General features: G+C 44.2%; 1 protein-coding gene and 1 long non-coding RNA gene across 5 annotated transcripts in view; both read left to right on the forward strand.

Moving 5' to 3' along the window:
* Positions 1-831: 831 nt before the first annotated feature.
* Positions 832-9,925, forward strand: LOC310681245. The gene is made up of 2 exons (XR_014513160.1): positions 832-2,970; positions 3,996-9,925. It is a non-coding gene; the product is annotated as an uncharacterized lncRNA (long non-coding RNA).
* Positions 9,926-14,138: 4,213 nt separating this feature from the next.
* Positions 14,139-16,996, forward strand: part of RIN2 (Ras and Rab interactor 2) — a 73,809-nt gene continuing 70,951 nt past the window's right edge. Inside the window, exon 1 of one of the 4 annotated variants that reach the window (XM_083448620.1) lies at positions 14,139-15,135. The gene's annotated coding sequence lies outside the window, so the exon portion shown is untranslated. Of the gene's footprint in view, positions 15,561-16,996 lie in introns of all 4 variants that reach the window. The other 3 variants (XM_083448622.1, XM_083448621.1, XM_083448619.1) reach the window with 3 other exon arrangements.

The raw sequence follows: 16,996 nt of genomic DNA on the forward strand, positions 1-16,996 counted from the left end.
TTAGTCAGGCTAACTGCTTTTAGATGGTTCTCCAGAACGTTCTGATTGTTCAACGTAGCTACAGAAAATAATAACACTGGAGATGAAAAAGAAACATTTGATTCAGCAGATTTTCCTTACCAAAACACATGCTTTTACATTGTTCTCAATAGACAAATGACCATAATACAGAAAATGTTTTTGGTCATTTGTATTGAATTACTTTGGCTGCAGTTGGAGGCAGAAATTAGGAAGTATCCCGGGGAGGCAGGAATGAATTGCCAGGCCTCAACACAAGTATGCTCCAAACCGTTCAGGTTTCGTGACTTGGAGAGAGAAACTGACCATCAGTCTGATTGGACAGAAGCAGGTGGGTGGTCCAAAACAGGCACAGGGATTGCCCTCTAGAGCATCAGTCAGGAGAAGGAAGCAGGAATTTAAGAGAATTGCACTGTCTTGCCCACACACCCCACCAGATGCACTCCTGTACAGCTCCCCTGCACAAAGGTTGCTTTTTCACATGGAGGACCTGTGCAGAGAGCCCCTTCACATGACTGTCAAATCCATGGTTGGCAGTGCGATGAGAAGGAGCAAAGCACACTCAGCCGTGAGGGGGCTCCATGCAGCATGACCTTGGGATGCCCTCACACACTCTTTCCCTACAGAGCAGGATTTGCTGCCCTTTGGCCAGGCAGTCTTCACCCAAGAAGCAAGTTCTTCAGTCTGAGGATCAAGCTCAAGAGTTAGGCTGTCGCACAAACATACCAGGCCATGTTACAGGACTAGACCATCTCCAACTGCAGGGTGCAGGATTCTTTTTTCATCGATCCATAGAATTGTAGAGCTGGACCTAATCCAACCCCCTGCAATGCAAGAATATTAAGGGATCAAACCTGAATCCTTGGCATTATCAGCAGCATGCTCTAACCAACTGAGCTATCCTGCTCCCTCTCAGTTAAAAAAGCATCTCTGCAAGTAGGAAACTAACTCAGCAGGGAGGGCTGGGTTAGGATGTTTGCCTTCCTGGTGTTCTAGCTTTCTACTTTCAAGGAGGGTTTTTTAAAATGCATGGAAATGTTAAAAACTGACAGCCTGAAATTTCAGCTGTAGCCAGAAATTATATTGTTTGTCTGTGTGGGTGGTATGTATGTGTTTTAAGATGTCATCGTGTCTTACACTGTGGCTTCTGCCTATACCACCAATCCTCTGTTTCCCTTGCACGTTTGGCAGATTGGCCTGTAGTTAACTGCTGTTCCAACTGTGTTTTGATCATAGAGTTTTAGAGTTGGAAGGTGCATTAAAGGCCAATCTCTATCCCAATTCTTCTGCCATGCCAATTACAGCATCCCTGAAAGGGGGTCTTCCAGCCTCTGCCCACTAACAGATGAGAGTTGAGGGCCCTCCAGATGACCTGTTTGCAGAGTATTCATCCTGATTTGCAGTATTTATTGAACATCCATCCTGAGCTGCTTGTGGGGTGTTTCTACATATTTTCATTAGTCGTCTATTCACCCCACACTTTTCAATGCATTTCCCCATCAGTTTTCAAACTGCAAAAAAGTCCAAACAGAGCCCTTGTATTCACTTCAACTGCCCAGACCTAAAGTTCCAGTATGCCCTTAATCACTCCCCAAGAGACTATCAGTCAATGCAGCCTCACAATACAGCTGCAGGACTATTACTAACATGACCCTCCATTGTGTCGCAGCTCCTCTGACATCATTCAAAGGTGTGTTACCAGGAAGGTCTTCCCAGCTGATCTCAAAATCCAGGCAGGACAAGATGAAGGAGACCTCCTGCCAGTAACTGGGTCCTAGGTCCCAGGAGACTCATAAATGAGATCCCAGCTTTAAGCCATGGGGAGCGCTAGGCAGTTGGTTTTGAGAGATGCCATTTATATTTACAGCAAATTGTCCCTGATGTGGCCAGGTACATTGACATCCCACTTTTAATCCAGTGAGGTCAACATGACTGTTCCCATTGTTATCCTCGTAACAACCCAATGAGTGGTAAGTTAGGTGAAGATCAATGAACTTCATGGCTGAGCAGGAATTTGAACCTGGGTCTCCGTGGTCTCAGTGCTGTCCTTTTACCCATCAACAGCTACTGTTTAAAGGGCAGGGAGAGTTTGGGTCCTGGCAACTGCTCTAGACTGCCACAATCTGACACTAGGCCCACTAAGGACCTCAGAGTCTTGACAACTATTGACTTCATATCTGGTTTCCCACAGAGAACCCCCCCCCCCCCAGTGTCAAATATGACAAGCTACATGCCAGTCCTAGGCTAACTGCTGCATATTAGCGCCTTCTATTTGGGGCATATGAAATGGTAATTTTCTTTGGATGATAGAATAAAAATCCTGGAGACATAGGCTCAGAATGCATCCACGCTGTCTTTCATGATCATTTATTAATTCATCTATAGCCTGCCTTTTCCTGCAAGGAGCAGTGAAAACAGAATTCATCCTCTTAAGACTATGAGTTTTTTCCGCCCTCCTCCTTTCAATGAATGCCGATTATGCACACATACGTCTTTCCACCCCAACACCTGATTTTGTTGGGCAATAGAAAACAAACAAGGAACAGACTTAGGAATGTTGGCACGGGGTTAAGATGTGCAAGTTTTGTGTTGTTGTTGTTTTTTAAGGACAATTGCACTTCCCCTTGAAGGAAGCAATCAGGTGTCTCCTGGGGAAATTGCTGAATAGGTGGGCATGTGCAAAATCAGGTTGATCTATTTCTGTTTTTAAACAGAGCGGCAAAAAACATCATAGTCCCCCGACTGAACAGTAGGCAGGAAGAGGAGATTCAGAATAGTCTCCAGGGGTGGTTGGTGCCCATTGAGACTAGACAGAAGACAGAGAGGCCACAGGCACAGCCAACTAATTCTAGTTTTGTCCCCATCCTCCTCTCTGCCAAGTGCTACAAAGGCAACACGGAAACTAAGGAGCAGGAAACTGACAGCCAGAACCACCTCATGGACTGGATATTAGTAAGTAGGCAGGCATGTGGAGTCTAGTTCATGCTAGGGCATTCACCCTAATGGACAAGCAAATCTTGCACAAGATGCAGAGAACAATCTAACAATCACTACTGAATCTGGTGTGGTGTAAGAAGCCACATCTGTTTATTCATCTGCCTGTCCCATTTACGCATAAAGCAATAATGTTTCCAATGAAAAAAGTGCATGCAGATAAAGGGAACTGAATTCTTCTCTCTGTCCTGCCTCCTGCACTGTGCTCAGTTTCTTCCAACAGCCTGATACCAAAAGGAGCCACCCTGCCATCTTACAAATTGCTTATGGATATGAGTGAATGTTACAGCATGTTGCAAGGTGGTCTTTCTCTGTGAGAGATGCACATGGCTATAAAGAGATGTACCTAATTGGCATTGCAAGGCTGTAGGCTGAAAATGAAGACTTTCTTTGTTTCTTAGGGCCTCCTCAGTATGTTTTTAGGGTACCTATGGTGTTTTGATCTTTCATTTAAAAGTCTAAATTATAGATTCCACTTAGGCATACCAACTTTATGGCACAATTCCCCAGATACCCCCTGTACTTTGAAGCAATGCAATATACAATCCTAAATTCTTAATATGAAAGGTTTCACCAAAGGCATTTGGTTATGCCAGTCTCAAGAACTAGAGTGCAAATGGGAATCTGTGGCCTTTTCAGATGTTGTTGGACATCAGCCAGCGTGGCCAGGGACCAGGAATGGCGACAGGAGCTGTAGTCCGGTAACATCTGGAGAGCCACAGATGTCCCATCCCTGGATCAGTAGAGATAAACCAGAGACGTAGCTATGGGTGGGGAGGGGCTAGCGAGGCTTTTTGCCCAAGGTGAAGCCTCCAGAGGGCCCCATTGAGGGCCCATCCTCTGTGTCTGTGTGTGTGCACGCACGCACGCACACAAATAAATGTGTGTGGGGGGGGGTGCCAAACTGGGTCTTTGAACCAGGTGAAATGAATCCTAGTTTTGCCCCTGAATCTTTGTGTGTGTGGTTGATCCTTTTTTTCCAGGCGGTGGCAGTAGGTCCAGAAGGGCCAAAACATGGTTGGCATGATTCCACTTCAAGCAACTTTGTCAGAGTTAAAGCAAATAAGCAGAATTCAAACTTCTCGCCAGGGGAGCCACCTCCCTCCACCAACTGAGACAGAAGAATTTTCTGATTTTTCTGTTTATCATTTGATAAATAATAGTAACCCATTTGACATAAAAGCAATAATTTTATCCTCTGGACCAGTCAGCCTCTTGAATACAGAGAGCTCTCAAACAGGTATGGGGAATCTGAGACCACCCAGATGGTGTTGTTGGACATTCTCTCCCATCAGCCTCTGCCAACTTGGCCAGTGCAGCCCCATCATAGCTGGAGGTCCACAGGGTTCTTATCCTTGGTCTACACAGGGTTCTCTGCTCATTTCCATGCAACATCACACATGCACAGGAATGCATGCATACCTCCCCCCCCCCCCATCATAGAAGTGAATGGGAAAGCCCACATTTACAGGATCTCCACACAGACCTCAGAATATAGATTGTTGCACCGGAGTGCAATCCAGAAAAAGATAGACATAATTGGGGCCTGGTCTGAGCATGCAGCAGAATATGGCAGAAGAATCCTGCAGTGGTAGGACCACTTTATATTGCAGGTGGGGACTGCATGTGAATGTTCTTTCACATATAAAACACTGTGGCAGGGGAGAAACCTATCGTGTCAGGGAGAAATGCTCTATGTTTTGACTTCCTGCTGTGCTAAATTTCTACTCTTGGGGAACTTGAAAGGAAAGAAGCAAACTTAGGAGAGCTTAGGAGTGGCCTTGGTAGGCAGCCATGTTGGAGGAGCCCAATGAAGTGGCCTTGTCCATTTACCACTTCAGTCTACTGAGCGTGTATGGAGATGAGGCCCAAGTCCCTACTGCTCTCTAGCTTGCTTTCTGCTAGGAAATTAATGGGTTTAACATTATATGTGGCATAATTTACCTATTGGTTTCGTGGTGGTGGTCAGCTGAGGTAGAGAATGCAAAGAAAAGGCCAGAGAAGAGGAGGGCTGCTCCTGAGCCCCCCTTCAGGAGGAATGCAGTGAAGCATTGCAATAGGAAGGGAGAGGGGACCTTATGTGACCCCTCACACAATGCTTGTAGGTCCCAACTTGTATATAATGCAAATTATATTAGCAGTGGTGTCCTTCCACAGATGCTCCTGTGCTCTTGGCCCCTTGCTTGTAGGTCGGCGTGTTGTGCTGTAGTATAAACACAAGCATTTGCTGACACAATCTGTTCCTTTTCTTTTTGAGTCTTCCTACATATCTACAAACGTGTTTCCACACACACTAAAACTGCATGCAGTGATACAGCTTTTCGTTTGCACAGAAAAATGCAGGGCAAGCGGAATTATTCCATTTGTTCCCGTTCTACTAATAGATTACATATCCACTGAGATGTCAATAATTAATTATTATGTGCTTTCACAATCTCAAGTTATTCAGTGGAGGAAGTAGCAGTTTCAAAGTGGAGTTGGCACTCAGCACAGATAAAATTACTCTTTGTATAATTCTTAGCCCACCTGTTTGCTATGTGAAAAGAGGGTCTCCTGCCTTTTTTAGTGATGTGATGGTAGCCTGTGCACTGACTATTGCTGTTCCAATAGGATGAATGCAATTTTCATGAGCATTTAAATGTTCTTGATAACTGAACATCCTGCATGGATAGGTGGAAACATTTCTGTCCTTATTTTTTAAAAAATTAAGGAGCATAGATTTATATTCAGGTTTGTATCTTACATACTTTATATTATATTAAGATCCCCCAGTCTGTGGTAGCTGGCTGCCATTTGAATAGAAATTAGTTGTTGGTTGCTGCTGAGCTGATTACTGTCAGCAGTTTAAAAGGCTCATATTGCTAAGCATAAAATATGATTGCTAGTTTTGCATACTTACGAATATATGAAAAGCTGAACAATAACATAGCACTTCAGTTGTGTGTATAATGCATTAGGTGTAACTGGGTATATCTTTGTAACTTCTGTAGCATTTATCATTAGTGTTATTGCTGAACTGGTTTCCTGAACTGGTTTCCTTCTTTGCATATAGGGGAAGTTTTTGATTTGCATGCAGTGGCCTGGGAAATTATCCACATATTTATTTTATTTATTTTTCATTGAGAATGTAGGTTGTGTACCAAGGAAGCAATCCTTATACTGGGAGGTTATGTAAATCTGTTATTTAAATCTGATCATATTTTATTTCTTTAAGCATAGTACTCCAAATGAGCCATCTGCTTTTGTGCTTTCCTGTACCAAAGCCTAAAATTGGAACAATTTAAATATTTTGAGCACAATCTGTCTAGAAGTTATCTGGCACGAGCACCACTGAAAGGAATAAGCAAGAGCTTATTTCAGTGGTCATTGCATAGGATTTCTGCTGGATTGTGCCCTTTAGCATTGTGTCAACCTCTGAGCTGGTCATTTATTATATTGTTGCTGCAGTCATTCTTATATACTAAACAATGAACGTATAGGCACAGTTAGAGCCGGCACACTTCTCTAAGGTGTGTACTGAATATACACTTTAAAAAATATAAGTAGTAATGGCTCAGGTTTTGTGGTACATTTGTGTGTGCATGTGTGTTTATACAAGACACCAAAGGGTTATCCCATTCCAACTTCATAACTATTTCTTATGATCTCTAGTGTTTCAATAAAAGTGGGAAAATAAAAGAAACAATAGTGTTTTCAGACCAATTATTTTCTTATGCTTGCTGAAATTAATTCTAATAAAAGTAAAGCATTTGTAGGAGGAAACATTCCTTAGGATAATTTTAACTGCGTTGGAAGACTCTAGGATTTTGGGTAGGGGAGGTGAGGGTTGTAGATATCAGAAGTCAGAAGATGATATCCATCCATTTTAAGTATCCTTCAACCCATTCCGCAGTTCTTCATCATCACTTGCGAATTTGTGCTAGTATGCTATTAAAAAAAAAAGTTGAAGGCTCTTTACAATGTACAAATGCACAATGTCTGCCATCCCCTTCTGCAGCTGTTATGCGATTTAGGAGTGGAGAGAATAGTAGGGCATTGAGGAGAGTTCTTTGCCACCCTCTAACTCTTCTATGCAACAGCCTGGACAGCAACAGAGAAAAGGGTTAAGTTTTCCATGCTCCTCCCCCTGCATTGCCCATTGGTGCCATCCCATAACCATCTATACTTGTGTGCTGCAGTGCTGAACTATTGAGAAAATTAAGAATTTACCCCCCACCCTGTTTGTGTCCCTGGTATGCAGATTCCTGACCCTTGTAATGACTTTCCATTCACTTCAATGGAAGGGGCAGAGCCAGGAACGTTCTGTAAGCAAGCATGATGGGGAGCTTTCTGTTTTGTGGCTCTGTGCTTCGGAATACAAATGGGCTTTTCAACGTGAGTTTTGATGTATCAAAGGGACAGAAAAATGTATGTTTTGCACAACACAAGCGGAAAGCAAGTGAGAACGGTTTAAACATATTTATTGAAAGGATGGATGTCAGCGATTTGTCTGTTCTATAAACTGTAGTTTTGTAGTGATTTTCTCTGAAGTAATATTGGCTCTTTATAGTATTTTGTAATCCACATCAGTTGTAAATTATGTTTTTTATTCAATTGCGGGTGGTGGGGTGAGCAAATTATTAAAAATAAGATGTAAACTCCATTGGTAAGTTCTCCCGCAGAAGCTTAATGGAAATTAATGGGAGCTGTACTGGAACAATACTGTGCGTTCTTGCACAGATCTCATTCTTTTGCGTGGGACTTGGACAGGAGAATCTCACCATGGATTGTGGCCAATTTTTGTTTCACTTTTTGAGTGTGCACATATATCAGTAAAGTGAAGGGCTTTTTTGGCCCCAGCTTGCACTGACACAATAACTGTCCTAGGAAGACAACATAAATAGTTTTTAAATGGCAGTTGCATCTATTTTGAAAATCTAGTCACAGAGCAATATAAAGAGATACTGGCACATGAGCATGGCCCAACAAGGTTGAGTTTCATGAGCAAAGTATTATTATTATTATTATTATTATTATTATTATTAGTTGTAGTAGTAGTAGTATACCACCCTTCATTCAAAGATCTCAGGGTGGTTCACAACAAAGTTAGAATTATGTTGCTAATAATTGTTGCTTTTAGTGCTTCCCAAAGCTATTCAAGTGAATCTTGAGCACGCTTACTAGGGGATAAGTCCCACTGAGCTCAGTGGGTCTTACATCTGACATGCTTAGGATTGTATTATGTATGGCTTCACTTTCCATTTCCATTCCACAAAATTGAATTCCCTGTCACACTATGCGTGATGGCCATTAGCATACATGGTTTTAAAAGTGGATTAGACAGATTTGTGGAGGATAAGTCCATCAAGATGACCCGTGAGCTGAATGCATGTACAGAGCATCTGGCTGGCTAATGCTCAGAATGGAATTTTAGACTAGATGGACCTTGATCTTATACAGCAGATCAGTTCTTATGTTCTCAAAATAGAAAGCAGGTTTTGCTGGATTGTTTCCACCAGTACTGAAAAATACTGGATGCCTGAAAGCTATTTCATATTTTCCAGGGATGGGGAACCTGAAGAACTCAAGCTGTTATTGGACAACAACTTCCATTGTCCCTGACCATTGGCAATGCTGGTTGGGACTTACAGTAGTTGGCATCCAATAATACTTGGAGGGCCACGCTCCTCTTCCCTGATCTATTTTGTGCTGGAGCTCCATTGAGGCAGAGGTATTTAAAGGCACATGTATGGAGAAGAATTCTCAGACATAACACTCCTCTTGCAATGTGAATGACCACCCAAGCTCCCCTCCTTCGAAATTCTTCTTGGCACTTTGAGGTGAGTGCTCAAAGGCCTGAAGGGCGCACTGAGGTCCCTGGAGCCCCCCCCCCCCGAAGGAGAGTCCTCTCGCAGATGCAGCGGGCTCTGGAGTTGCACCAGGTTTCTAAATATAGGGTGGAATTCCTCTCAAAATTCAGTCCTAACAGGGAGGAGAGGATAAGCACTTTGGAAATATATACTCTTGCTTTTGTGGCCAGACAAACCCACCAGGCCTGCACATCAAGCCAACACGTTTTTGCAGCCCCAGGCAGGCAGCCAAAACAAACACATTTTATAAAGCCCCTGGTGGGACATGTTCGCCTTCATGGATTACAAGTTGTAGAGGCCTAGTTTTATGAATGCACTTCTTAACCTCTTTGTTACACTGTAAAAATAGTTAAATGAAAATGCTACATTTAAAAGCTATTTAAATGGTGAATACTTGTGCCCTGATACGGTTTGGACCTTGCTTTGAGGCTTCCAGAAGCACAGCAATAAATACGACTGATGGGAGCATCTCTGAAATCAAGCAACTCTTATTATGTTAGCTTTTTACAGATCAATGGATGACTCGGTGTTGGTTTCATGCTATCAGGAATATTGTAGATGAAATAAAGTGTAAACATGACAGTGCACTTAGAATGTAAGATAGTTAGTTAACTGTTAACTTATTAACAGCTGGGACTTCCTAGCTGAAGTAAATCAGAGGTTTGTAATAATAAACATTTTATTCATTATACCCTTTCCTTTAAAAAAAGTTTTGAAATGTTGCACTGTTAGAGGCACACATAAATATTTAATATTTTTTAAAAATAAGTTGAAATAATTTTGTCATACTTAGACTAGTATTTATGAGTTCTGGAGCTTCTTTTGTATGTTTCTTTTTAAAGTTTGTTGTAGAGTGTTTCTAGTCTGCATTGCTGTACATCCACTTGCTTGTGAAATTAAAAAGAAAAAAACCTAAGAAATGAGAGCATGCATTTTTCTGTTTGCTGACAACATGAAGTCAAAAGTTTGTACCTGTGTTTTAAAAAGTCTTATAACTTTAAACAATGACAGCATTACTGTATCTGAACATACAAAAGAAATATGAATTGCTTTCAGTGTTCTGTCATTTGCGTTTTGTGATGTATCTGAATACAATAATACAGCATTTGTGAATATAAATATTTTTCTCTGCTTTACAATTTAACAGTGCAGGCAAACAAAATGGTTCAACTTCATATTCCATAATGAGATGCTTAAGAAGTAATATTGTATGTAATATTTCAGAAAATTATAAAGCAGGAGAATATATTTTTTTAGTTTCCTTCTGAGAAAATAACAGGACCCAAATTTTGAATTGAGCAAAGGCTGGAGTCCCCAAAAGCATTGACTCTGTGCCCATTGACTTACACCTACATAAGCTCAACTAAGCACTCGGTGCTTTAACTGAGTTATGTATGTATTTGTTTATTTGGATCCACAGCCACTAGTTATTTTATCTTGTCCCTGCCCAACAACCACCACTTTCAATAAACCACGTTTTACTGCTTTGGAAAATTCCAAATCCACAATTTGCTTTTCCTATTTCCTGCAGGGGAATCAATATCTCATGATAGAATTATGTTAAAATGTCTGCTGCTGTCGACACTGGGGAGAAGGTGCTTTGCCTGCGTCTCAGCTTGTGCAAGAGAAACCAAATGAGTGATCCCATCTGGAGCCAGGGGAGAACAAAATGGTGGCGCAAATCCACCCTGGTGACTTGTGCTGGTCCAGGGCCAAAGGGGGTGGCGGCTCTCTTACTTTTTCCACCAGGCCAGCTCCATGCTGGTGTAGCTGAGGCCCGTGGGGGTTCCAGGGATCCAAAGGTGCTCTGCCTCTGATTCCTATTTGCTTCCTACTGCTAGAACTGGCAAGGGTAGCTTTCAGCACACCTGGGCAAGCCCAGGACCTCTGCCGCAGCTGAGCCCACCCAACTGGCATTGCTCCTTTCTGTTGACAAGAGGCCAGCAGATAGGAAACTACATACCATCCTAACCCCATCCCAGACATCAACACTGGGGGGGGGGGGGGGTTAAACTGGATTCCTAAAAACACTTAACTCTGGGTGAGTCCCATCTAGCTAAGTGGGACTTATATCTGAGTAAACCTGCATAGGATTACACTGTTAGGTTGCGTAAGAAATTCCTTAAAACCGGGGCTACAGGAGCCAAATAAGGGCCTCAGTTGTCTATTCCTCATTTAGATATTTGCAGACTTAACAACCTTCTGAAATTCCTGCAGAATACAAGAAGGGTAACACTCTGGCATTCTAGGTGGCACAAAATGAACTACTGTTCCATCTGCCTCCCATTCTGATACTGCCTAATTCACTCCCAAATCTCTTCCCAGGAGCTTGTCGGGTACCATACCCTCCAACATTTATCCAATGAAAATAGGGTTGTTCTAAGAAAAAGTGGGGCATTCTGGGATCAAATCGGAAACCAGGACTGCCCCTGGAAAACAGGGACACTTGGAGGGGCTGTGTTACTGGCCGGGAGCAGTTTTGAGTGTTACTACTTTGCACAAACAGAAGATGCTCCAGAGAGAACTCACTAGCATCTTTCATGCTCCAAATCCTTTAGCTCATCCTAGGGAAATATTTGGACACTTTCAAGATGGAGTCTGCACAAGACACAACACCTCTGTGGTCCAAGGAACTAGTTATTTAGAATGAAGGGGAAGATGTACAGCATCTGCACAGCCTTTATGTACCCTCCATTCTTCTCCTTAGTTTTGTTTTGTTACAATGGATTATATTTAAGAAAATGTGGTACCATTTTTAAAAATAAGTATGTACCACAAACCTATAAGGCAACTTGTAATTATCACTTCTTATTGGAGAGGTTTCTTTATTAGGTTTTTATTCTACCCTCCCGCCAAGTAAATTAGGGAAGAACACAGAGTTTCCCCTTCCCACACGCCATTCCATTCCAGAGTCAGGAAAGAGGGCACCTTCTTCTGCATTGTGCTTGGAAGTCAGCTCTTTCAGGGGCAATTCATTTAACTGATTTGGTCTCCCATATAAATATTTTCAACTGCTGCCATTTATTATTTCATTGTTATATTTATTGCTTTCAGTCTGTTTTAAGCCACCTTGAGTGCCCATTATAGAAAGATGGGACAGAATAAACTTCTGTAATAAATAAACAAATACACAGGAGTAAAAAACAACCATTAAGGAGGTTAGGCTGGGAGAGAATTACTAGCCCAAGGTTACCCAATAAGCTATGCGGCTGAAAAGAAATTTGTATTGGCAGGAGCCTGGCCCCAAATGTATCCTATAAATATGGCATGAGGGAAATGTTCCTAACAAACCACTGGGGAAACTATGAATACATTTCCTTTTGGCTACTGCTAAAGCAACTGGCAGTCATTCCTTTCAGAAGGTTAAGCCTTCAGTCCCACTTCCCTTCCAGCTGCTGAAAGAGAGACAAAGTTAGCATTCAGAGGAAAAAGGAAGAACATCCTTCTGATATACAAGCCAAATCTACAAAGGAGAGCAAAGTATGTATGTATCTATATCAATGCAACAGTCCTTAACAAAGCAAATGAAGTTAGCCCATCATACTGCTTTCCTAAAAGGTGATTTCTTGTGATATTGAAGGTAAAGCAGCATCTTAGAGCATTAATTGAAACCTGCTAATAATAAATGTGCTTAGGAATACACAACCTCAAAGAAAACTACTGACACCACTGACAGACATTTTGCAGGAGGACTTTATTAGACAGAGAATCTGGCTTCAGAATGATATCACCTTTTCAAAAAGCTATTCTCTTGACCATAAAGAAGGCTGATCGCCGAAGAATTGATGCTTTTGAATTATGGTGCTGGAGGAGACTCTTGAGAGTCCCATGGACTGCAAGAAGATCAAACGTATCCATTCTTAAGGAAATCAGCCCTGAGTGCTCACTGGAAAGACAGATCCTGAAGCTGAGGCTCCAATACTTTGGCCACCTCATGAGAAGAGAAGACTGCCTGGAAAAGACCCTGATGCTGGCAAAGATGGAGGGCACAAGGAGAAGGGGATGACAGAGGACAAGATGGTTGGACACTGTTCTCGAAGCTACAAACATGAGTCTGACCAAACTGCGGGAGGCAGTGGAAGACCTGGCGTGCTCTGGTCCAGGGGGTCACGAAGAGTCGGACACGACTGAATGACTAAACAACAACAAATTCTCTTGTTCTTGTACTTTCTTGCCCTGTCAGTTCTGTGCCACAGGGTTCTGTGCCTGTTCAACATCTTTATAAACTACTTGGATGAAATAAATTTTAAAAATTTAAAAATGTCCAGTTGCACCTTAGAGACCAGCTAAGTTTGTTCTGGGTATAAGCTGTGGTGTGCATGCACACTTCTTCAGATACCTGAAGAAAAGCTTATACCGAGAACAAACAGTTGGTCTCTAAGGTGCTACTGGACAATTTTTAAATTTTTTTATTTATTTCGACTGCATCAGACCAACAGGGCTACCTATCTGAATCTAGATACTTGGATGAAGTTATTGAAGGGATGCTCATCAAATTTGCAGATGACACCAAACTGGGAGGGGTAGCTAATGCCGCAGAAGACAGAATCAGAATACAAAATGACCTTAACAAATTGGATAACTGGGTCTAGGCTAACAAAATGAATTTCAATAGAGACAAATGTCAGGTTCTATATTTATGCAGGAAGAACCAGCTGCAAAAATATAAGATGGGGAACACCTGGCTTGTCAGTAGTACATGTGTAAAGGATCTAGGGATCTTAGTAGACCACAAACTTCATATGAGTTAACAATGTGATGCAGCACCAAAATAAGATAATCCTCTTCTCGGCTGCATCAAAAGCAGTATAGAGATCTGGAAGTACTGTAATAGTCCCACTCTATTCCGCCTTGGTCAGACTACACCTAGAATATTGTGTCTGGTTCTGGGAGCCACAATTTAAGGATATTGACCAGCTGCAATGTGTGCAGCGGAGGGCAACCAAGGTGATCAAGAGTCAGGAAACCAAGCCTGATGAGGAATGGTTGAGAGAGTTGAATATGTTTAGCCTGGATAAGTGTAGACTGAGAGGAGATATAATAGCCATCTTCAGATAGCTCAGGGGCTGTCAACATTCTAACTTGAATGTGGTTGGTATAATTATTATTATTATTATTATTATTATTATTTATTTATTTATACCCAGCCACTCTGGATGGCTTCCAACAAAATATAAAAAAATACAATAAAACATCAAAAATTAAAAACTTCACTAAACAGGGCTGACTTCAGATGTCTTCTAAATGTCAGATAGTTATTTCCTAGGCATCTGATGGGAGGGCGTTCCACAGGGCAGGCGCCACCACCAAGAAGGCCCTCTGCCTGGTACCATACCTGGTGCTTGTTGAGTTTTCTAGCCACATCTTAGGCATACAGTAGACCCACAACTTACTTGGGGCGTATGTTCCAGGGACTGCACCTAAAGCCAAAATCGCATATAGTCAAAACCCACTGGGTTTAGTGGCAGGTGGGATTACCAAAGTCATTTTTCCCTGAACCCTGCCTCTTTTCTGCCTCTTCTTCTTTTTTTCTTCCATGCACTGAAATATAATTGCACACAAGTTGTGGACTTACTGAGAAAGGTCTCCACTGGGTTTAGTGGGACTTACTGTATGGGCTTTAAAAAATGTGTGTCACAAGTTGATAAAAGCTTCACAATTATTGTGTTGTCAATAATTACGGTTAGTAGCTTTTAATAAATGTAAATATTAAAGGGGAACACAAGTACATACATAAAACAAATCCATATTCTGAGCCTGATTTAACTTAAAGCCGGGCATATGCAGAGGTGCCAAGTAGAGCTAAGAGACAGCGAAATGAATATCCCAATCCTTCATGCCTTTTCTTCTTTCTGCAGTGTTTTCCAGAACTTGGACGGTAGTCACGCAGCCCTGCAAAACTTCCGCCGCGGAATGTTTGGAGGCAGCTGGCGGAGCCGCCTTCTCTGCTCCAGCTCCGGGGCTGGCCGAGCATGAAGCCTCTCGCGGCTCCCCCTTGCGCGCTTCTGATCTTCCGCCGTCCTGGGAAGGGAGCGGGGAGTCCATTGCAAAGAAAGAAGGAAGGAAGGAAGGCAGGCTCTTTAAAGGGAGCCAAAGGGAAGGAGCGCGGGGCTTCGCACTGATTCCTCAGCTCTGCGCAGCGGAGCAACAAGAAGCGCTTTCGCCCAGGGCGCGCAGCGAGCACTGCTGTCCGCGTAGAAGTAGATCTGGCGAAGGGAAAGCCCTCTGGGCATGCTCAGAGGCACGCCTGGCGAGGTCGCGCGGCTAAACCCAGGTAAAGCCAAACTCTGCCCCAGGTGCGAGCGAGGGGAAAGCGCTCTGGACGTCCTCAGAGGCACACTTTTCTGGCGTTGTGCGGAGCCGCGGCCCCCCTCGCCGCAGCCGGGCACCTGCAGCACCCGCGCCGCCCCCGATTCCTGAAGCGCCAGCCTGGCCGCCTCTCTCTCCCTCCCGCCCTGCGTCCCTCCCTCCCTCGCTCGCTCGCTCCCGCCTGTTGCTCCGGGCCTCCCTCGTCCGGGAGCGACTTCCTCTTCCTCTCCGGCGCGGCCCCCGCGGCCGCCCCCCGCCCGGAGTCGCCTGGCCTGGCGCGCCTGGTCGGGGAGCCGCTCGCCCCACGGAGGGGGTCCGGCGAAGCGCCGCTGCGCCCCGGGAGACGGGCGGGGGCCCGGCCAGACCCGCCAGACAAAGCCGCCTCGAGAGGTAAGGAGCCGGGGGAGGAGGAGGAGGAGGAGGGGGCTGCTGCTCCGGGAGCGAAGTGTCGCCCACCCCCCCGCGGGAGCACTTTGGGGGGGGGGAGGTCGCTCTGGTCGCGCGGGGACGTTTTGCCTTCGGGGACAGAAAGGGGTCGCATCCTGAAGTGCGCTGGCTTCCGAGGCATTTCCTTTGAGGGGAGGGGGCTGCGCTCCGAGGGCCGCTCCGGACTCACCGGGACTCTCGGACCTGCCTTTCCAGTCCCCGCGGTGGGGGGCCGAGCGGGGGCGTTATTGCGCTTTGCCAGCCTCCCAAGTGCGCCTCCGCCGCTTTCCCTCCAGACAGGCAAAACTTCACAAGCCCGACCTCCGTCCGGTGTAGAGGATGGAGCAGGAGGCCACCTTGGCCCTGGCACCAACATTTGTGGGAATCCGACCCCTTCCTGGGGCATTTGGTGGGCGCTGGGACCCCAGGGAGTTGGCACCCGTGTTCTGGAACACGGGGCGCATCCAGACAGAAGTTCGGAGCTGCTCCTTCTGGCAGGCAAGTTTTTTGCAGCTTCCAAACATTTAATCTGGAAACATTACTGTGGAAAACCTGAAAAGTAACGAATGCTGTAAGCTGTCCCACATCTGCCCACTGCTCCTTAGCACATTTTTTCTTGGTGGTCAGTTTGTCACTTGTAAAGAGTTTCAGTGAGTGGCCTCCAAAGCCACACTATTGCTTCCATTCCTAGCCATTTTGCTTATAGAGCAGCACAGTTGATAATGAAGGGGCCCATTTCCACCAATAGCTTAAGCCATCTAATCAAGAGGAGCCGTTTCCTCAAGATCTCCAGTAGAGCCAGTGTGGTGTAGTGATTTGAGTGTGGACTAGATGTTCGGAGACCAGGGTTCAAATCTCCACTTACTATGGAGCTCAATGGGTGACTATGGGCCTCTGTAGCTGTTCCTTAGAGGAAAAGGTGGGGTATGTAAATAAGTGAGTGAGTAAGTGAAAGAAATTACCTGGGAAACTGAAACTGGGCTTTAAATAAAATAAAGAATTAATTCAAAGGTCTTATGTAAGATCTTTTTATTCCTCTTGTGCAAGTCTTGGTCAGGTAAACACCACACTTGCACAATACTTTGGTATTAAGAATTAAAAACAAACAAGCAAACAGAATAGTTATTGTCCCCTCCCTAAAACAGAAGACTTCATTTTTCCCATTGTGAAGCATGATAATGAAGACTGAAGCCCAAGTCGCTGGCCAGCAGTGGCAGGGCTTGATGGCACAACCCCCACCCCATCTTCAGCTCCTCCACTTGTGTGAACAAGGGAAGAAGGGTGGTAGTGGTGAAATGACCTCTTTGCTCCCGGGCTGGTGCAGCAAAGAGACTTGGATCAGGCCCATTGCCATCACATGATGGCAGAAGCAGGGCCAGCTTGGGATCCAGCAAATCCTG

This window comes from Podarcis tiliguerta (assembly GCF_965153285.1).
Source record: "Podarcis tiliguerta genome assembly, chromosome: 7".
Lineage (NCBI taxonomy): Eukaryota > Metazoa > Chordata > Lepidosauria > Squamata > Lacertidae > Podarcis > Podarcis tiliguerta.